Source organism: Lagenorhynchus albirostris, chromosome 20, assembly GCF_949774975.1.
Source record: "Lagenorhynchus albirostris chromosome 20, mLagAlb1.1, whole genome shotgun sequence".
In the NCBI taxonomy this organism is placed as follows: domain Eukaryota; kingdom Metazoa; phylum Chordata; class Mammalia; order Artiodactyla; family Delphinidae; genus Lagenorhynchus; species Lagenorhynchus albirostris.
This window is the reverse complement of record NC_083114.1, coordinates 26,643,372-26,666,703: the sequence shown is the minus strand read 5'-3', so window position 1 is coordinate 26,666,703 and position 23,332 is coordinate 26,643,372. Positions and strand designations below refer to the sequence as shown.

Sequence of the window (23,332 nt, the reverse complement as noted above, 5' to 3'; positions counted from 1 at the left end):
GCTGCGAGGCGCTGGGCTCCGGGCTGGGTCCTGGGGGGGCTGAGGCGGGAGCGCCGGAGGGGGCGGGCACACGCGCACCTGCCACGAGCCGCGGGACCGGCCGGGCGGCCCTGGGAACACCGCTGGGGACGAGTGACCCGGGGGCGGATCCTGCCGCTCACGGGGCGAGGTGCTGTTCTTCTCTGCGCTTCCTGCTCCCCGTTGTAAAGAAGGAAATATGGAGTTAACACACGTCTCGGGTTACTGTGAGCATTAACCACATAACCCGCTCAGGTCAGCGTTTGGCACCCACAAAATACATGTTTAACCACTGAGTGAATCGCCTAACTAGAAATATTTACCCCACCCCGACTTATTTACCCGCCCCAGAGATCCGGGAGGGAAGATGTGTCCCTGGCACTTTAAGGCTGCAGGTGATGGACAGGAGGAGGGACTGGCTTCAATCGAGAGGCCTCACAGGAGCCGGCGTCCTTTGTCTCGCCCCAATTTCCTGAGGGACCACGTGGCGCCGCCTAGCGAGTTCTCGGTTCCTCCAGGGAACTATTTTCCAGCGAAGGTGAGAAGAAGAGAGGGGCTTTCCTTCTGCTCCGGCAGGGAGTGTTTGGCTTTAGGACTGCTTTGGAATGTAAATCCGAGCTGGAGCATTTCAACCTCTTTCCAGCTGCCCTTTCAGAAGCGGAATTTATTTCCTTTTCTGGTGCATTCGATTAACATCTGATTAGCGATGGTAACAGTCTTCCACGATGATGCCGGAGCCTGCTGGGGAGTGGTGTGTCTCCAAGGTGATGGCAGTTAGCATAAGATGGGCTCCCTGTGCCTCCAGATCTTGCTTCCTGTGGTCAAGTGGGGCCCAGTTCGACAAGCCCTTCCTGGGCCCTGGAAATGGTGACAAGAGATCAAAGGGAGCTCGGTCTGGCTTATGTCCTTAGTCATATATTTAAAAATAGAAATCAAAACCAATTCCAGTGTGTGCCAAGGGGCTAACTTTTTTTTGCTCTAATTCTGTTATTTCTAATTTTTCTTGACCCATGTGAGCTAATACCTGGGATTCTAAAATCTAGAATGAATCATTTTTGTTGTAAATGCCTCCTGCCTGTAACTAATATTCTCCACCTGCTTATCCAGGGTGAATAACTACTTCTTTTTTTTTTTTTTTTTTTTTTTTGCGGTACGCGGGCCTCTCACCGCCGCGAGCTCTCCCGCTGCGGAGCACAGGCTCCGGACGCGCAGGCCCAGCCGCCATGGCTCACGGGCCCAGCCACTCCGCGGCATGTGGGATCCTCCCGGACCGGGGCACGAACCCGCGTCCCCTGCATCGGCAGGCGGACTCTCAACCACTGCGCCACCAGGGAAGCCCAATAACTACTTCCTGTGGTGCTACTTATCAACTACCTTAGTCATCGCTACAGCTTCTGCCCACACTGTTGAAAACCTCTTGTGACATCACCAACCTAATCTCTTTCATATTATAGACTCTACAAAATATTCCACTCTCTGAACCCTACAAGCTTAAAGAGAAAATTTCAGCTTAGGCTGCTGTTGGTGTCAGTGGCCTTCCCAGGGAATGAGAACTGGGAAGGAATCAACATACATATTTTTAACATAATTCTGCTACTTCTTATGGGAGAAGTTTTGTTTTTTATTTCCTTGTGCTACAGGATTGAGGCACTGAGAACATGGCACCAGGGAGCGTGTTCAGGACATTATGTCGGGGTAAACAGAACCAGGTTGATGGGTACTACCTGAAGCTCTTTTCTCCCCGTTTGCCTACGGGGGTGTTGTGGTGGTTGCAGCCTTCTTTCTGTGTTCTGCCACTTTCTCCATGATCTGCCAAGTCCCCGGGGGGATAATCAACCCAGTCCGTGTTAGTATGGTCTGAGAGTAGGATAGAATTCACAGCTAAGTTAAGGTCAGAGAAGAGGCAGAATCCCAGAAAGAAACAAGGGTAAAATTTCTGGATACCAGGAGCAAAATCTCACTAAAATTTCAATTCTAAAAACACTTACTAAGCGTTTATTTACACATAAGTCATAATGCTAGGTAGAAGCAAAGAAAATAACCTTTATTTTTTTATTTGGCCACGCTGCGTGGCCTGTGGGATCTTAGTTCCCCAACCAGGAATTGAACCCGGGCCACTGAAGTGAAAGTGCCAAGTCCTAACCATTGGAACACCAGGGAATTCCTGCAAATAACCTTTACAGTACTTTAAATACACTTAAGTGCCTGGAAGTGGAACTCCATCTGAATGCAGTCTTCCTAAGCCTGGAGACAGGTAGCATACACTTCATTTGTACAAATATGTAATCAGAGATTTAAAAATATAAAACTAGGGCTTCCCTGGTGGCGCAGTGGTTGAGAGTCCACCTGCTGACGTCAGGGGACGCGGGTTCGTGCCCCGGTCCGGGAAGATCCCACATGCCGCAGAGCGGCTGCGCCCGTGAGCCATGGCCGCTGAGCCTGCGTGTCCGGATCCTGTGTTCCGCAACGGCAGAGGCCACAACAGCGAGAGGCCCGCGTACCGAAAAAAAAAAAATATATATATATATATATGTATATATATAACTAATAAATAGCTTGACTAGAGTTTGAATCATGGCTGCCTGATTCTAGAGCCTGTATTTTTGCCACTAGGTGAATCTGCTTATTGAGCATGTTTCTCCTCATTTTTCTTTTAAAGATCTGTGTGGTTCAAAGTATATCACGACCCGTATTCCTATCTTAAAGAAGATATACATAGACTTTGCTGGCACAGGGTCCTGCTGTTCTTTCTGTACCTGTTCAAGAATGCTAATATTTTCTTTACTAGAACTATATGCTAGGTGTGCTGTAAATACATTACATGCACATGCATTCTCTCATTTAATCCCATGATAACTCTGAAACCAGTACTCTTATTACTCTGTTTTACAGATTAGAAAAACCAAAGTAAGTCATTTTTCATGCAGTCATAGTGAAGGACTGTATGATTCCAGAAGCTGTGACTTTAACCTATGTACTCTCATGGGTAGAGCCTAGATGGTAGGTGGTACCCTTTCCTTTTTAAAAAGTGGGTTCTAGGGGATGGTACCTGGAGAATGAGGTGACCGAACGTGGCAAACACACGTATCTGGAAACAAAGTTGACCCGTCATCAGGCTTTATGCAGTTAAGAGTCTTTTTCACCCTCTCATTTGATTCTGTTCTTTCCACTAAATTTTTTAGATTGTCAGATCTGGACATACCCTTATAAATCTCATGTCTACTGCATCATCTTACAGATGAAAAACGGACAGCCAGCTAAGCGAAGTAACCGCCCCAAGGCCATTCAGCTCCAGCTAAGAGAATGCAACACAATAGCTTATCCCTGAGTCCCAAACTTTTCCCACTACAGGCACCTTTTCTCTATTTTAATATTTAAATGTTCTCCCCCATTCCTCCCCATAGTATTGGGTTGGCCGAAAAGTTTTTTTCATACAGGTTTTTCCAAAAGATGTTATGGAATGAACTTTTGGGGCAACCCAGTGTTTTCTCTAGCCCTCTCTTTATCCTTCTCTTTTTCTAATGGGTCCAGTTCCAGACATCTCCCACTCTCTCTTCCCTAGCTGTTCCACTGTGGAAACTAATTTCCGTAGCCACTTGATCATCAACTCCAAGCCGTTTCTCAGCCTCATCCTCTTTGCCCTCTCTGTGCTATATGATGCCGTCCCATTAGCCATCCTTCTTTCCCCCCTCACCTTTCAGGGCACTTCCCTATCCTATACAGTACTCCCTTCTCTGGCTGCTACTTCTCATGATCTTCATCTGGCTCCATCTTCCTCCTTGCCTGCTAAAACTGTTAGCCTCCCCAGAGTTCTGTAGTCTCTTTTCCTCTTTCTCCGTTTCCCTCAGGGTGCCTTCTCCTTGTCCCTTCTCTCTGAAACATTTTCTGACCACTCCCAAGAGAACTGAGTCCTCCTTTCCTGTCCTACATACAGATTTCTGTCTTAGAGCTCACAACACTTTGTACTGCTTGTTTGTTTAGAAATATGTTCCCCCCATGGGATGAATTGGGAGACTGGGATTAACATGTATACACTAACATGTATAAAATAGATAGAACTAATAAGAACCTGCTGTATAAAAAAATAAATAAAATATATATTTTTTAAAATGGTATTTAACAAGAGCCTAACCTAAATAAATAAACAAACAAATAAATATAAAAGAGACCCCAGAGAGCTCCCTGCTCCTTTCACCATGTGAGGACACAGCAAAGAGATGGCAATTCATGAACCAGGCAGTGGGCTCTCGCCAGACACTGAATTTGTCAGTGCCTTAATCTTGGACTTCTCATCCTTTAGAACTGTGAGAAATAAAATTCTCTTGTTTATAAGCCAAAAAAAAAGAAATATGTTCCCCCCTCCTAGATATAAGCCCCTCAAGGGAATAGAATCCTGTTTGTTGGGCTTGGTATCCAGGCACTTAACAGGCCTTAGGAAAGTTTATTGAATGCATGAATGACTCTCCAAAATCTTGAGCTCTATCCTTCCTGAGATCCAGTCCTTAATTCCTCCCTGGATGCCTTGTTGGAGCTCTGACCTTGACAGAACTAGAATTATACTCATCCCCTTCCTCCACTGTCTCAGTATGCTACCTGACTTCTTTGTTTTGATGAAGGCAGTGATGGATGTGTTGGAATCATCTGAGCTACTGTAAAGAGTACTGATGCCTGGCTCCCACCCTCAGAGATTCCGATTTAACGAGCCTGGAATGTATCAAGGGCATCAAGATTTTTAAAAGTCCCCAGATTGGCTAATGGTATCATACTTTCCCAAATAAAAAATCTTGAAATTATCCTCAATTCTTCTCTTTCAATTAGTTTCAGATTCCTTTGTGTTCTTTATCTATCTCCTTGCCTTTTCTCCTCTATGAATACTGCTCAGACCAGCAGTTCTTAAATGTCATAAGACAATACTCTTTAAGGATGAAATTGGACTGAAGCTTGGGTTCTTTCAAATATAGCAAGACCCTATGCATCTATAGATGTATTAGTATTAATTATCTTTAAAAGTAACATTTTACACAATAATTATTGCCCATTGTTTTTGAAAACTATATGTACAAAGATGTATGTTGACTTTATTTCCACAGTTATTTTTTAGTATCTACATCTTGGAAACTTCTTATTCTGGAAATTAACTTCAAAGCTCAGTCTTTTCTCTCTTCCTGCTCTTGGGCTTTTGGCTGAACTTAGAGACGCAAGATGAGAGAGGCATAAGGAGAGTAATGGGAGCTAACACTGGTTGACTTCCTACTGTGCCAGCCACTCTAAAAAGTGCTTTGGTATCTCCAATAATAATAATAATTTTATAAACTAAGAATCGTTATTTCCATTTTACTAAATGGAATGACTTGCCTAAAGTCACTCAGAATTGGGAGATGAATTTGGGTTTGTCTCATTCCAAAGCTTAGGAATGAGACAAACTGTACCCAGAGCCTGTCATTGATCTTGGGGAGCACCTGTGAAACCAAGCAAGACCCTGCAGGGTCTTCCCAGACACAAAAACCCTTTCATGTCCCCCATTCTTGTTTTTAGAAAAGGTTTTAGTCTCCTAGGCCTTCCCCATGTTCCAAAGAGCAGGGACAAGAAGTTAACAATTAGAGAATTGAGGGAATGCAGAATCAAAGGAAAAACAAGGCACTCAAGACAGGTAATGATAGCTGAAACAATAGTTCAGCAATAAAACAGAGTCCTAGTTCCTCCTCAAGGAATATACATAACAATTTGACCTGTATCTTTGAGTTGTTCCACAGAAATGCAGACCCCCACCCAGATGGAAGTTGGTGATTACATGCTGACCACAAACATGTAGACCCCAGGCTGGTTGGAACCAGAAGGAGGATGATTACAATTCCTGAAACATTACCCTGTTACCTCACCACCAACCAATCAGAAGAAAGTTCACGAGCTAATCATGCACCCTGCAATGCTCACCTCAAAAGTTGTCTTTAAAAGACCTTCCCTGCAAGCCATTGAGGAGTTTGGGTCTTTTGAGCACTAGCTGCCCATTCTTCTTGTTTGGTGCCCTGCAATAAACACTGTACTTTGCTTCTCTGCAACCTGGTGTCAGTAGATGTGTTTTGCTTGTGCATCCAGTGAGTGGACCCAAGTTTGGCTTGGTAACACCTGCAGCATCTAGTCAAGCACTCCTCATCTGGCAGTGCTAAGTAAAACTTTGTTGGTTGATTTTAAACATTCACCCTTCCACCAATATTGAACTTTAAACCACACAAATGCTTTCATTAGCTTCCCTCATCATACTTATAATTAAGGAGTGCCACTGAGATCTGGGACTAAAGAGCACTTTTTGGCTAAATTTGTCATCTCAAAGGATTCCAATGAAGTTTTAAACCAAAATTTTATCTGAAAAGTAAACCAGGGGAACCAATATTTTCATAACCCAAGGCAACTTGCTTTTGGTGGGTTTCATGACCTCACCAGTTCACACTTAACTTATTTGAGGTTTGTAATTTAATTCCTATGTGTTCCTTTGGAAATCTTGCTCAGATATGCAAGTCAGATCACCTGGTTTCAAGTCCCAGATCTCAGATGATACAAATAACTTCATAAGGTTATTTTGAAAAATGAGATGATGTATAGCACATAGAATGATGCTCAGACTATAATAAAACTCAGTAAATATTAACCAGTTTATTAACCTACTAGGTATCCTAAAATGTCCACTATTAGAAAACAGCTTCTGAGGTTTGGCAAGGTCTCCCTAAACACCACTATTTAAATATGCAAGAGTCACCTATTTGGGAAAAGTATGTCCTACTAGCATTATACCAGTCACATGTTTAGTTTCTATTAGCATGTTGTGAATCATGTATGATTTGTTGATCAGTTTACTTGAAAAAATGTCTGGTGGGAATGGGGCTCAAAAAACCCAAGAGATTCAGCACTGGAATTTCAGGCTGGAGTGGGGAAAGGGCAGGCCTAGAGGAATGCTCCTAGGATGTTTGTTCTCCAGGAGAGCCTTGAAAGAAGAGGTGGACAGCAAAGGAAACAGGGACATTAATTTAGATGTTAAACTTGGTTCAAATGGCTTGGCTCACAGCCATTCACTGACTGTGAACTTTGACAGGCAAATCATCCTTTCAGAACCTGTTTCCTTATCTATAAAAGTGGAGCCAATTCCACATTTCTCAGTGTGTCTCAAGATTAAATGACACAACATTTGAACACTTTTAACAAAGGCCTTGGCATATTACTGGTGCTCAAAATTGTTAAAGCCCAAAGTCTAAAGTAGGCTCCTATTTCCTACTTTCTACCACGTCATTTTGGTTATGCCCTTTATAATGCTGATTATAATCTGAAATTGTTTTGTATGATTATTTTTCACTTGTTGCCTGTTTGCAAAAGTTAATATTGCCCCCCTCAAACTGCAAAGCATACCCTTTTGTTATTCTACATTGTGCTGCAGGGAAGGCCCACCATGTAGTTCCCCATAGTCTCTGAAAGCACACCTATCCAAAGAGATGCATTTTTGCTCCCCCCATGTTATCAACTCGGGCTTGGCTGCTCTCTGCTGGAAAGGCAATACTCAAGAGACAAGTGCTCGTAGGAACAGAAAGATTGCTTTATTCAAGAGGCTGGCAACCTGGGGAGATGGTGGACTCGTGTCCAAAAACCCAAGATTCTAACCCAAAATCCTAAGATTCTGATTGACTGTGAAAGTTTTTAAAGGGAGAATTATTTGGGGAGGGCACCAGAGTCTTTGTTATCTTCCACTGTGTGCAGATTTTCTTCTTATTGGTTGGTGGTGAGGTAATAGGGTGGTGGTGCTCCAGGAATCTGGTGCTCAGCCTGAAGTTACCCTCCTCCACCTGGGTGGGGGCCTTAATTCCTGTAGAAGAACTCAAAGATATTGTTATGTGTATTCCCTGAGGAGGAACCAGGACCCTGCTCTGAGGCTGCACTATTGTTTCTTGACTGCCCCTCCTTTGTTTCTGCATTCTCTCCCTTCCCTGATAAGCAACTGTTTGAATCTGCCCTTTGGAACTCAGGGAAGGTCAAGGAGGCTGAATGAAGCCAAATTCCTGCAAATGAGAAACATGGGAGGGCCCCACAGGGTCCTGCTCCATTTTACCCACATCTTTGCCTCTCATTTGTCCTTCAACACACTTCAGTCCAGCTGTAAGCTCCCTTTTAAAAGATATGGTCTTGGAACTTCCCTGGTGGTCCAGTGGTTAAGAATCCACCTTACAATGCAGGTTAGATCCCTGGTTGGGGAACTAAGAACCCACATGCTATGGGGCAACTAAGCCCCCGCACTCTAGAGCCTGCACCACAACTAGAGAGAAGCCTGTGCACCACAATGAAAGATCCCATGTGCCACACCAAAGATCCTGTGTGTCACAACTAAGATCCAATGCAGCTAAATAAATAAATAAATATTAAAAAAATAAATAAAAAAAGATATGGTCTTGCCAATACTAAGGACAGTCCTCTCAACTCATCTTACTTTTCCTCCTAATGCCAGTGTCACAGTTGACCTCTGCCTGCTTATTAAACACATTTCTTCCTTCACCTGTTGTGATGGGATGGTATACTCTCCCTTGCCCCTGCATTTCCCTACAGTGCTAATCTAAACCTCTCTCTGCCCTGGCCTCCCTTTATCGTATTACTTTCTTTTATTGTCTTCATAGCACTTACCACTATTTGAAATGGTCTCATGCCTTTATTGTTTGCATGTTTATAGTTATCTCCCCCTCATGTGGCTCATGAGGGCAGAGAAAGCTCTGTTTGTTCATTGCCACGTTACTCAGTGACAGTGACATTGCTAGTACATTCCATGGTTCATTGAATCTAAGACTCTGTTGTAAGATGCACTATTATTTTAGGGACTATTAATTAGATGAAAGGTTTCCAATTAAACTGTGCTTCCTGATTACTTAGCATTTTTATTTTATATTTGTTTAAATAACCCTTTGAGATACAATAGTCCTAGATTGTTTTGCATATATGACTCCTATTTATATCTGAGCAGAAAAATGAAAGCAAAAAAAAAAATTAACAAAATTTTTCCCCCATATGTAACCAACTTTCCTGACTCACTCTTGGCTCAGAGATGTCAGTGTGTCAGTGTGTTTTTCCACACCGTGTCATCCTTCGTGCCATCAAGAGCATTGGTGTTTCAACATTCCTTAAACTGCTCCCCTATTTCCTCCCAATATTTTGTCTTAAACTGTTGACACCCATTTTGCAAGTTTGGGTGGTGGTGCTTTCTTAGTCTTACCAGAAAGTATCAATGAAAGGTTTATCAGGCAACAAGCAGGATTGGTTTTCCCTCCCCAAATGGTCCTTAAATAGACTTGGGGAGGGATGACTGAATCATGAAGTAGTTGCTGTTGTGGTTATGAGCCAACAGCAGCAACAAGCAGACTGTATATGCCCAGGCAGTGACAACCCTATCCACGTCTCTAACTGCCACCTGGTGACAAGTTATAACACACCACAGTTTGTCAAATGCATCAGAAATGATAATATATGGGGGGAAAAAAAGTATTTTAGAATTGTTGAAATTCCCTAGTAAGTACTTTATAGATATTTACTCAATGAATGAGTATATGAATGGAACCCTTGTTGCTGCTGTGTAAAGCAACTAAAGTCTAAAACAAATCACCTATTAAAGAAATCCCATGTTTTTAAGGATTACTTCATCAGCCTTTAAATTCTGAAACCAGTTATGAATTCTTGATGATTATTATAATTCAATCTAGAGCAGGCTTTTCAATGGACAATGTACTTTTTCACTTACAATTTTACTTATTTATCTTATCTTAGAAGCTGACTTGTGTGCTTTAAATTATCTGCTTTTAAAAAGACATAAGCGGCTTACCTGGTGGTGCAGTGGTTGAGAGTCCGCCTGCCGATGCAGGGAACACGGGTTCGTGCCCCAGTCCTGGAGGATCCCACATGCCGCGGAGCGGCTGGGCCCGTGAGCCATGGCCGCTGAGCCTGCGCGTCCGGAGCCTGTGCTCCGCAACGGGAGAGGCCACAGCAGTGAGAGGCCCGCGTACCGCAAAAAAAAAAAAAAAAAAAAAAAAAAAAGACATAAGCATTACTCACAGTTTCAATAGGGTGCCCTGGATTTCTGTGTTTGGAGAATAGAAAACATTTTATTTTATATAGCTGTTTTTTTTTTTTTAACCATGAGAGGGCAGCCTTGTTTAACTTATCAAGTTCTCCCAAAGGCCTCGCTGGGTAGCTGTATTCTGGCCGAATGATCCCTGGGAGCAGCAGGAGCGTTCTGGGAAGGGCAGGCAGCTGTGTTTTCCAGGGTGCTTTGCTGCTAAAGGCTCGCTGCTCTGCAGGGAGTTACATGGATGCTGCTCGCTGCTTTTCACGTAGGCAGTAAAACCTGATATTCTTCAGTTAGCAGACAGGTGGGGGGCTTGGGGAGGTGGTTGTTTGGGGATTGACATGTATCAGGAATTAGATAGCTGCAGAAAGGGATGGTTTAATAAAAGCCATGTCTGGGATTTGAACCTCTGGATGGCAAATATATACCTACAGTTGTGCAAACTTTGAAATACAGTAGAGGCTACCTGGAGAGGTTACACCATTAAGAAAGATGTGTAGAAAGAAGGTAGGTCTAGCAAATGAAGTATGTCATGATCAATTGGCATAGATGGTCAGGGAGAGGAGAGGATAAAGCCTTATATTTTACATCCTTTAGATCACTTATTCATTCGTTATTGAATTTTATCATACGGAGGTACAATATGAACTTCCAAGCTATTGAGAGAGACTGTCTGGTAAAAGATTGTGATTCAGTCTAAGTGCTGAACACAGAGTGGAACTAACTTTGCAAGGAGGGTTGGCTGCTGGAATAGATTAAAGGTCTGGGCGACATAGGGTTAGAGCCAGGTCTGTTAGTATAGGCTTGAGCACAAATACTGCAATGACCAGGAGGGGAAGAAAGCACTAGTTAAGTCTGGATTTCACAAACTCCGCACCTGATTCCCTTATAGGGAGAACTTTTAAGTGTTTTTTCATCTCTGTAGGGGGCATAGCACTTACAAAGTTGTGCCCAGATTCCTTTCCAGTTAAAGTTCATTCTCTGTCAGCTTTGTTAACTGAGCCATGAGAACATATGGCAACATTCACTTGTTTATTCTACAAACACATATTAGGGTCCCCAAATGTGCCAGTCACTGTGTTAGGAATCAGTGGTATATGAAGGAGATAAAATCCAACCTCTACATGCCAAGTGCTCACAATCAAATAAGGAAGAACTCATAGCTTAGTGGGCAGAGTTAATTTTGTTGTCAAATGGACAGAAAATTCACTTTTCATTAAGTTCTTAAGTCTAGTGATCACGTTTTTTCCTCATTGGCTTCTTAACATAAAAGAACCAGATGAGCTCCAAAATGGTAGAAATTATAGTATTTCATATTAGCCTTAACCCCATGTTGTAAGGTGAGTGTCCTACCACGTTCCTTACAAAAACATAACAAAACAACATCAAATTGCATTCCAGAGCTAAACAGAAATGCTTTTCAGATCATGTACTAGTTTGATATTTCTATATCAGGGGTTCTCAACATGATTGAAAATCCATTCCAATTCACAGAGAAAAAAGAGTCATTGAAGAGATAGTATGGGATCAATATCACTTTCAAGTGAATTAATTTATATTTTACCCACAGCAAAATCGTCTATATAATTTGAATGTATGCATATTTATTCGGTCTGTAACGTGCATACAGATCCAAGTACTTCTCAAGATAACTCTGCAGCTTTCTCCTGAGGCTTTTAGCTTCAGAATACCTGCTCCACTCCTGAGCCTTTCCTAAGAAAACCCACTTATAGCTCCTTTTCAGAGTACTTCCTTGCTTGGCTGTGTTCTAAATCAGGGAACAGCAGACACTTTCCTAAAAGGCCAGATAGTAAATATTTCAGGCTTTGTGGGCAACTACTCAACTGCCTGCCCTTGTAGTGAACAGCAGCCACAGACAATACCTAAGTGAATCAAAGTACAAAAACAGCTGGCAGGCCAGATTTGGGCTGTGGGCCATACATTGAGTATCCTTGTTCTAAATCATTTGACTCCCCCATTTTAGCTGACTGGACCAGGAGAGCAACCTGAAGTAAGAATAGCAAATCTATGAGCCAGTCTCCACATGGTTGGCATCCTTAGAAGTGACCTGGTATGAGACTTTGTATCAGTTAGTGTCTCTTGTTAGATAGATGAATAGATCAAGAGATAGGTAAGTAGATAGATAGATAGGGCAATCATTAGTAGGATCAGATACAGCAGGAGCCAAGAGTAGTCAGAAGCTATCAGTAAACTAAGGCCAAAAGACAGAAAAATGATATCCAAATAGAGAGTGGGGTAGTGGGTTAATAATATCAACAGTAGAGAATCTGAGAGGATTACCATTGAGGAGGGTTGTCAGAGTTTTGATGCTGATGAGTCTTGCGAATTGTATGTCCTGAAAAAAACCTCACAGTTTTTAAACTATATTCCAGCTTCAGTCTAGCCATTCCTGGGTTCCTGGGAGATTTCTGCTGTTCTTAATTCCACATGTAACCTCACAGCTGATTTCCCATTGCTAGAGGTAACCGTAAAGAATCTCTATTTCTGATAGTTCTGTAGAGCCTAACACTCTCTCCTCTGCCTGTAGGTTGGGAACCAGAGTTGTACATGAAATATTCATCACCGAATATTGGCTATGTTTGGAGATTTTCTTAAGCATTCGTCTTAGACTTTGTGTCTAGTTTTTGAATGGATTGTGTGTGCCTAAATAAAGAGCTTCCGGGCTTCCCTGGTGGCGCAGTGGTTGAGAGTCCGCCTGCCGAAGCGGGGGACGCGGGTTCGTGCCCTGTTCCGGGAGGATCCCATGGGCCGTGTCACTGGGCCTGCGCGTCCGGAGCCTGTGCTCCGCAACGGGAGAGACCACGGCAGTGAGAGGCCTGCGTACCACAAAAAAATAAAATAAATAAAATAAATAAAGAGCTTCCCTTGAAAAAGCACAGACATTTTCTCTGGGGCATTTGACGAGGAGCAAGCATGATTGTGTATCCCCTTCAGACCCTTCGGGGCTGCTCAGTGAGGCATTCAGGCTCCATATGGTGAAAATTGTTCTATGACAAGTCTAGTTTATTCCAGTTTTTGCTTCTTTTGAGGATCTTGGGGAAACCTTTTCATATTTCTCATCTGAGTGCAGCGAAGGATTTTGGGCTACTTGGGAACAGGTTTAAAATAAGGTTACATTATTAATCAACATGCTTTTTTTTTTTTTTTTTTTTGCGGTACGCGGGCCTCTCACTGCTGTGGCCTCTCCCGTTGCGGAGCACAGGCTCCGGACGCGCAGGCTCAGCGGCCATGGCTCACGGGCCCAGCCGCTCCGCGGCATGTGGGATCTTCCCGGACCGGGGCACGAACCTGTGTCCCCTGTATCAGCAGGTGGACTCTCAACCACTGCTCCACCAGGGAAGCCCCAATATGCTTTTATATCCAGTTATTCCTGGCCAGAGATGAGTCCTTCACATCACTCTTAACAGTCCCTGGAATTTAATTCAACCTTTGTCATTTCTGACAGTGTTTTATGGTCCCCTTCTCTGACTGCCAATCTTAAAATAACAGATTTTGGAAGAAATTTTTGTCCTTTTCTTCCACAATATGGGAAAGGAGGTGCAATTTTGCAGCTATTCAAGGTGAAAAGGTATTTTATTTTTGAAGGGCTGAATTCTTGGATTTGTTAATATATCTCTCTTCACAGCTATGCTGAAGGATATTTCATTTCTCTGATTCATTCTTACTATTAAAAAAAATATTTAGCCAATCGCCAAACATTGCATAAAACATGGCACCCTGCTTTTGGAAACTATTTCTTACAGATCTAGGAGTACACTGAAATTATTAATATGAATCTTTTAGCATCCCCTCTTGAGAGCAGGAGAAAACAGACATCATTACTATCATCATTCTTTTAGGGACTAACCTGAATTAATAACATACCTAAGATTTGAAAACTGGCCATGTGCTAGACACCAAGGCACAGAGTATTGGTAACTTGCCCAAGGGATCACAGTAAGTAGCAGATACATTTGATTCCAGTGTATGTAACCACTGTACTGTCCTGCTTCCACAGCCTTATGCCCATGAGTGCAGACTCCAGAAAACTTAAAAGAACTCTCCATGCACAGGGTGTTGGAGACCTGAAGAAGAAAACCCAGGTGTGAGCAACAAGATATTTGATCCCTCTAAATTTCTGTGTTTTTCTCTAAGCAGGAGAAATACACTTTTCTGGATTACATTTTAAGTAGCAAATCAGACAGTCAATGCAATGTATTGATGCTGCCATGTGGAGTCTTCCATTAGGCACCTTCACAATGAGGTTACAGGTCAGAAAAAGGCAGTTCAGGGACCAGAGACAGAGGCCTGGGGAGATGGACAGAGGCCTGCAGTACACCCTTGCTTTATATGAAGCTTGTTTTTCTTTATAGAGGCTGTGTTCCATGCTGCTCACATAGCTGTTTCCTGTCCTAATTAATTTTTGAGCTCTCTGTTGGATTTTAATTACAGACCTAATAATTCATGGGAAGAGTTGACAGGTGTTTTAGGTTGGTCATCGCATTTGAATAGGCAGGTGACGGGTAGAAAGTCCTGAAAACTCTTCAGTAATTGACTCACAGACAAGTTGCTACTTGGAAGTAGGAAGCACAACCAGGAAGAGCTTTAGTTACCTGGAGCAGCATTTTTAGAAGGAAAGAAACTGAGGTTGAAAACACAGATCCCAGTTTGGACTTGTGCTTTCCACTGGAGTGGGGAGGGTGAGTTGGGGTGCTATAAAGAGAAGGAATGGGTTTGATATTGGGCTGGGGCACCCAGAAAGACTTTAGCAGTGTCCCTTGGGAAGATATAAACACAATGGAGGCAAAAGAGAATAAACAGACACCTTATTTTTAGCAGGGTTTGTTCTCCAACCTCAATACAAAACTCTACAGAGTGCTAAACTATAGAAAGTTCCCTTTTTGCCTCTAGTTAAGAGCCTAGAATCAATGCTTGGAAAATGGCCAAATTGTTTTCCCCTAAGTCCACTTCCAATTTCAGAACTTTGTCCCATTGTTGAGAGAAAAAGCCATGCCAAGAGAGCCAGACTGCAAAAAAGCCCCCTTGCCCCACTGCAAAAATATCCCTGCTCCTGGCTTTGCCCTGGCCCAGCCCTAGCAAAAGGGGACATCAGAAGTGACAATCTGGTCAGCCTCTTTCCATTTGGAAGCAGCCCTCGCTGTTCCTGGTGCCTGAGGGAGATCTACAGAAAGTGGAGAAAGACCACAGTAATAAGGTGACCTTTTAACACTTTTAAAAACTCTGCCCATAAAAGCACAGCCCTCAGTCTAAGGATGTCATCCTGATCAGCGATCCTGCCCCCTGAAGACTGAAGTGTCTTCCCCGTCACAGGCCTCATCCTTGGAAAGGTGTAAAATGAGGGTGGGGGACAAGCAAGGAGCCTTGAGTTGCCTGTAGAGGTCAATACTTGTCTCTGTAGGGAAGTCAAACCATCCAATTGCCATGTCCTTAAGGCAGGATTTCTGTCAACCAAAGCATCCTCTTAGGAATGAATTGGAATTACATAGAAAAGGATAAGAGCATTCAAGAAGAACTTTCTAATTAGTAGAGTGGTGAGATTGTGGAATAAACAAATATAACTAAGAATCTCTTTAAATAGTGAGATTTGGTAAATCTCTTTACCAAATAGTTATTTGGTAAAAATAAACAAATGCATTAAGTAGTTTTTCTAACATGCCCCCTACCTTTCTAACATAATTATTACCAATCTTTTAAGACCCCACCCCACCCCACCCCCAATGTATTTCTAGCATATATTTGCATATTCATTATTATACCTATTCATGGGCAGAGAATGTAGTTTATTCTGCTATTAATTATTAGTTGCATTACTTAAATGTGGTGTTGTTTAAAAAAGTGTTAACCAAAATGACTGTTTCAATGGTATCAAACATTATTTTTCCTGAAAATTTTCAATAATGAGGCTGTTTCTATAGGCAAAGTATGTAATTATAAACCCAAATATCACTGAGCAGATCCACATTTAATTGTCTCAAGTGAAATGGCTTCTTTCCCTTTAACCACCAGTATGCTCATTAGCAGAGCATTTCTTATACCCTCTCTTTATGACTTGATATATCCATTGTTACTGCAAAATAAAGCTCAGAGTCTCTCATACAAAGTAGCTGCAATAGGTCAGCAAAAGCAGTTTTATCATATCAGGTGGATGACAGATTTTTTTCCTTCCTACTGGCATTGTGAGTTCATGGTAAACCCTTTATAACTGATACTTGTCCTTGCAATGCAAATAGTGTTCCCCAAGTTTTCAATCTAATAGCCAAATAATGTTATGAAAACACAAATTAAAAGACAATTCCTGTGTCAGTTGTGCTTTCCACAACTGGCTGCACATTAAAATCACCTGGGCATCTTATACACAGTGCAGCTTCTTACCTGCATATCAGATCAACAGAATCAGAATCTCTGGGGAATGGGGTCTTGGAATCTACATTTTCTAAAAGCTTCCCCCAGGATTCAGACGTACAGCTGGATTTGGAAACCACTGTATGTGAATACTTAATTCTTATAGCCTCTCAAAGTTTAGAAATCCTTCAAATGAGAAAATATTCACTTTTTTGCCCAGTTAAGATTATTGCAGGTAATAGCTACCTAATTAATAACTATGGAAGGAACATAATCTACTAATTCATATTCATAAAATGATCTTACAAGGATTAAATATTTCCCAATTAGCACTGAAATAAAGATGGCCAAGGAAGGTTGGTCAGAGATTTGATGACATGATGGACGTGAAAGTATCACAACAAAGGTTGGCATATAATAGCTTAATAGATGCTCAGTAATATATTTCTCTACTTTTACTGCTTCACTGACCATTTCCTTAGTCTCTAGCAAACTAGCCTCTCTATATTAGAAGTTAGTTCTTTTCTTTTCTTTTTTTTTTTTTGTGGCTGCAGGTCATGCTGGATGCAGGATCATAGTCCCCACAAGACCAGGCTTTGAACCCACGCTCCCTGCAGTGGAAGCTCTGAATCTTAATCACTGGACCACCAGGGAAGTTCAAGAAATTAGTTATTTTCTACCCTTCAATAAGACAGTCCCAATCCTATGTTTTTCCTGATGATTAGCAACAGTTCAGACAAAAATCAATCCCTTTTTTCTGTTTGATCCCAAAGCACTTTGTACCTCTGCTGTAGAGTTATCACACATTGGCTTTTATTTTAATTACCTAACTGTGCATTCATTTTTCTATTTTGATTACTCTTCGTAAATGAATGGGTATCAGATTTTAGGTATAAACAACAATAGCAGCAAAACTGGTTCTTGTTCTCAGATGCTTATTTTTAGAATAGTTTGTGATGAGAAATGGGAGAAAGAAGCATTGGCTAGGGATTGAAGAGAACTTGGTCCTAATACCGACTCTGTCACCAATCGATGTATGATTTGAGACAAGCCACTGGACTTCCCTGGACCTTGATATTCCCACCATACAATGAAGGGTTTGGCCTAAACTCTCCTCTAAAATACCTTATGGCTCAATAAGTCAATAATCCTAATTGAGGAGACAGGGTATGCACACATAAACAGACATAAGAATGCTTACAAAGTAATTTAGCAGTAAGTACACACAACTGCAGGCAGTGTATATTAAGCATTTAGGCGGGTCAGCTGAGAGAGTGACCCCACTTGGTTAGGCCTACTCAAGAGAGGTATTGACATCTTGACTGAAGAGTCCTATGCCACTAAACTGTTTACAATAAAACACTTAAAAAGAAACGTTCATCACACAAGGCTGGAACTACGTGCGTTGAAGTCTCCACATCAGATAAACAGATCAAGCAAAATTCTGCTTGGTGTCTGCTAGTGCCAGGCACTTTCATACTCATTATTTCACTGAATTTCAGATTAGTTCAGTAACTTGCTAGAGGTCACCCTGCTAGCAAATGGCAGAATGGAGATCCAGATGTAAATCTTCTGATTCCAAGTCCAGTGTTGTGCTGCTGTATCACTATTGCCTACCTTCCACTTAACCTCATCCATTGCATGCAAAAACCAGGTTTGACTCTAGACCTCAAAGAAGCCAGTCAACTGGCTAATATCTGTCTCCCCTAACCTTTGGCTTGCATAATGCTTTTACATTTTTTAAAATTAAGTAACACTTCTTGTAATTGCCTTGCCAGAGTTTTTTCTGTTGATGACATTCCAGGAGCTGGCAGCTGCTGTTTCAACTGTTTCCTGTGTATCAAATGGGACAAATAACCTCAATGCATATCTGACTTGCTTGAGCCTGTACTTCAATTCCCACCATATCCAGCTGATTCTTCCAACAGCGATTCCTTTACTGTGAAGCATTCTTCTCTATTTTGTGGTGGGGGAGAAAACATTATCATTAAGTTTCTTTGTAATGCTTTTCTCCTGTCCATCTTTTTAGTCTTTACCATACACCCGATCTCGCTTGGGCCACTGGAGTATTTCCTTGAGTTGCTACTAATAGATTAATGCATGGTGCTTTATTAAGATGTATGGATGTGTCACCCTAGTGCCATGCTAAGCATCAGCTGCTCTGGAGTGCAGCTGCAGTTCTTCCCTTGAGCTCTCTGCAAAAAAATTAAATAATCAGGCCATTCCACCAATGCCTGGAGCAGCTTCCTGCATTTCTTCCTCCTGAATCCTCTATGGAAAATATTCCATACAATGAGATGAAAATAAACTAAGAGAGAAGTATATCTATCACGTGCAAGGCAAAATACCCTGTTTCAGAAAGCTCAGAAACAATAATGTGAAGTTACACTCTTTCTCAGTCAGAGGCAATTGCTGGTTTCAGATTGCACACAGTGAGCTGAAATCACCTCACGGATGGCAGCCTTCATGAGTCTGCGTTTGCAGCAGGTATTCACCAAGTTCACCCTTGAAGGCGTGATTCTTCTTTCAATACTGCTCATTAGAGAGTGTGCTACAGACCAGAGGGAACATGTCATGCACTCAGGTTGAAATAATCCTTAAAAATTACATAAAGGGTGCTCCTACTAATTACTATATTTTGTTCATTGTGAGAAAGCAGAAATGTAACCAGTGGAATCCATTTGGTTCAGATATCTATATTTTATAATCCTTAGGAGAAGTATATAACTTGGGAATTTTTGAAGCTGACAAAGCATTAGCTAAGAATGATTAACTCCTAAGTGTGTAATAGAAAATCCTACATTCAGTTTAATATACATTCTTTTACAGATGAAGAATTTTTGAGGTTCAGTAGCTCATGGTTGATTACTTTTTAAAATAGAAAAACATTCATTAGTAAATTCAGGTAGTGATTTTATTTTACTGTTGAATAAATGATAGTTTATGATTTCCTACATGTGACAATTCTATCTGGGATCCAGATTGTGTAAAATACTTTTCTACTACTAAACTTTAAAGGCAAATGTAATAAATATATCATATATATTCTTTTATTAAAGTCAGGTTTAGGTATAACTTATATACAATAAAATTTATCCGTTTTTGGTATACAGTTCTATGAATTTTGACAGATACATTTTATATATATATATATATATATATATATATATATATATATATAGTTATGTGACCACCATCACAATAAAGATATACAATATTTCCATCACCCCCAAAACGTCCTTCTAGCTGCTTTGTAGTCAATATCCCCACATGAAGCCTTGGTAACTACTCATGTGTTTCTTTCACTATGGTTTTGCCTTTTCCAAAATGCCATATACATGGAATCCACAGCTTGCACCTTTTAATCTGGTGTCTTTCACTCAACATAAAGCTTTTGAGCTTCCTCCTTGTTGTTGCATGTATCAATAGTTGTTCCTTTTTATTGCTAAATAATGTTCCATTGTATGGCTATACCACACATTGTTGACTCATTCACAAGGTAATGGACATTCTCTCAATTCCCCCTCCACCCCAGTTTTTGGCTATAAAGCTGCTATGAACGTGCATGAACAAGCCTTTGTGTGAACGAATATTTTTATTTCTCTCAGGTAATTACCTAGTAGTAGAATGAGTGGGTTATATGGTAAGTGTATATTTAGCTTTTTAAGAAATCACCAAACTGTTTTCCGTGGTGCTGGACCATTTTACGTTCTCATTAACAGTATGTGGGAGTTGCATTTGCTCCACATCCTCACCAACAAGTGCTATGCTCAGATTTTTTAACTTAGTCATTCTAACAGGTGTGAAGTAATATCTCATTGTGGTTTTAATTTGGATTTTCCTAACAACTAATGAAGTTATTAGTTATTAGTAGGTACTCAACAAATCAAGATATTGAGCATCTTTCCATGTACTTACTTGCCATCTGTATATCTTCTTTGATGAAGTGTCTATTCAAATTTTTTCCATTTTTAATTGTGTTGTTTTTTATTATTGAGTTGTAAGGGTTCTTTTTTTAAATAAATACTTATTTTTTAAAATTAATTAATTAATTTATTTTTGGCAGTGTTGTGTTTTGGCTGCACTGTGGGCTTTCTCTAGTTGCGGTGAGCGGGGGCTACTCTTCTTTGTGGTGCGTGGGCTTCTCATTGTGGTGGCTTCCCTTGTTGTGGAGCACGAGCTCTAGGCACTTCAGTAGCCGTGGCTCACGGGCTTCAGTAGTTGTGTCTCGTGGGCTCTAGAGCGCAGGCTCAGTAGTTGTGGTGCACGGGCTTAGTTGCTCCGTGGCATGTGGGATCCTCCTGGACCAGGGCTCGAACCATGTCCCCTGCATTGGCAGGCGGATTCTTAACCACTGCACTACCAGGGAAGTCCCAAGATTTCTTCATATATTCTGGATATCAGTCTATTATCTGATATGCATTTTACAAATATTTTCTCCCATTTTGTAGGTTTTCTTTTCATTTTCTTAGCAGTGTTCTCAAAGAGAAGTTTTTAATTTTGATAAAATCAGATTTTCTAAATAAATTTTTTAATACTTTATGCTTTTTATGCCTATCTAAGAAATCTTTACCTCACCTTCTTTGATAAGGACAACAATTCTCTACAAAACCTGGAGATAAAATCTCCATGGCTTCAAAACTTTCCTAAAATTTATGTCTGTGTAAATCAAAATAACTTTTACACAGAATAAATCTTTCTAGCTGCATTATTTTAGTTCACAGTGCTCTTTTCCTAATGAGAATTTCTCCATGTTGGTAGAGTCACCTTTAGGTCTTTTTCTTTTTCTTTTTTTTCATCTTTTTTGGCCACGCTGCTCAGCATGTGTGAGGGATCGACCTACTCCCACCTCCACTCCCACCCCTCGCATTGGAAGCACAAAGTCTTAACCACTGGACCGCCAAGGAAGTCCCACACCTTTAGGTATTTTTATGCATGTGATTTATCATTAGGTACTAAGGTATCTCATAGTTCTTTTGTTTGCCTAATACCATGAGCATATTATCGGTTGCAAGAAGTTATTTGATATTCTTTGACCTATATTTCTTTTTTATTACTCAACTATAAGTACGTTAGCTTGTAGTTTAATGACATGATGAAAAATCACAGGCATTTTCTTTTTAAATTTTGAATAAAGGCAGAATCAGCTCACAATGGAGAATGCTGTGTGTATGTCCTCAAGTGCTGATTTAGTTAAGTAAAAGGGTGAAATTTCACTGTTAGTAATAATTGTGTCATTGAATATATTCTTGCTTTTTTGCTTCAGTTTTGCAAGGAGGCTTTTCCTACAGCTTCACTTTTCACAAGGTATATTTCATAAAATATTTCATGATTATATAGAGCTCTGCACAGAAACAAAGCACAAATAACAGAATTAGAAACTTATCTCATTAGGTATCACACATTATGCTCACCTCAGTCCTTAATCTTATTGTTGATTATGCCAGTTAAGAAGATCTACAGTCTTTTGACAAAAAAATATTTATTTTGATTTCTTCTCTACACAGGCAGTTGCTTCCTCAGTTGTATCACTGTATGGTGCTTGGACTTCTATGTTATACTTCATTGTGCCTGTGTCTATTTCTTATGCTAGATATAAGTTCCTTGAGGACAAGAACTATGCTTTATTCACTTTCATATCCCCAGAACCTAGCAGAGGACCTTCACTACAGGCACATCAATATTAAATTCATGTCTGAATTAGTGTAAACTAACAAAATTCTAATTTTCTATATTCGTTTTTCTGGAAACAGAATGCAGTGGCTCTTGGAGATCAAAAGCTGGGTTTTGGAGTCAAATGGACTTGTGTTCAACTCTGTCACATCCTGACTATGCCACCCTGGAAAGATACTTCACCTCCTATACATCGATTTTCTCATTTATAAAATGGAGATAATATTCAGCTTCAGGCTGTTTTAAGTGTTAAATGAAATGAGGTCATACAAAGTGCATAGCATAGGTTATTCAATACCTGACAGCTGCTAATAGTGGTAGCATCAAAATGTATTTCTATGTCTGTGTTCACACGATCACAGTATTCTGTCTCATAGAAGTTTAAGATATTGAGTTTTACAGGCTACTATCAAATTGTATATTTTTTTGTAGTAAATTTGGCTTTTTGTGGTCTCTGAACCATTCAGAATTTCCCCCTCTTGTCTGAAATTCCACTTTGAGTGTCTCAGACCCTATGGCATCTATTGATGTTTGCTTAGCTTGAATTTTCTTAATGGTGTGTTCTAGCTGAGTCTCATGCCAACTAAGGATTGTGACTTCCCAAGTGAAAAACTCACACAGTGGGTACCTAACTTTTCTTTATTCTACTCACAAATATAAGGCTCTCATCTGGTTTCTGCTTTACTCAGAGAGGGTAGACTCACTACCAAGTACTGAAAAGAGGTCATAATCATCTAAAATGTTTGTAAAAATGTTCTTATAATTTAAAAATATTTTAAAGTTATCTGCCTACACCTGCATGCATCTAGGATGCTCTAACTGAATGCATATGATACCTTTCATTCATTCACTCACTCATCTATTTTTCTGTTTAAACATTTCTTAAGTTCCTACTACATACTAGGTACTGAACTCAGTCTTGGGAATTCTTAGTGGTATACAAAAGTGCTTCTTACAAGTGTCCTATATCATAAAATTCTAGATTAAGTTCACCTAGAAAATCTGTATTTTCTGAAAAATAATAACATCTGATAGCATTTTTACATGTAAATAACTTAAAGGGCATAGTGTATATTTCAAAAGTTTAAAAAATTTATCTCCAGAGAGAGATGGATTTAAACTGGCTTCACAGGCACACAGTAGTTAAGTTCAGCCAGCCTTCAAGTTTACTCCCGACCCCTTCCAATTTCA

At 40.7% G+C, this 23,332-nt stretch overlaps 1 long non-coding RNA gene across 1 annotated transcript; it reads left to right on the top strand.

The window, feature by feature from the left end:
- The first annotated feature begins 93 nt into the window (after positions 1 to 93).
- LOC132511801 (uncharacterized) lies at positions 94 to 6,049 on the top strand. The gene is made up of 3 exons (XR_009537751.1): positions 94 to 273; positions 370 to 556; positions 5,772 to 6,049. It is a non-coding gene; the product is annotated as an uncharacterized LOC132511801 (long non-coding RNA).
- The last annotated feature ends 17,283 nt before the right edge of the window (positions 6,050 to 23,332 follow it).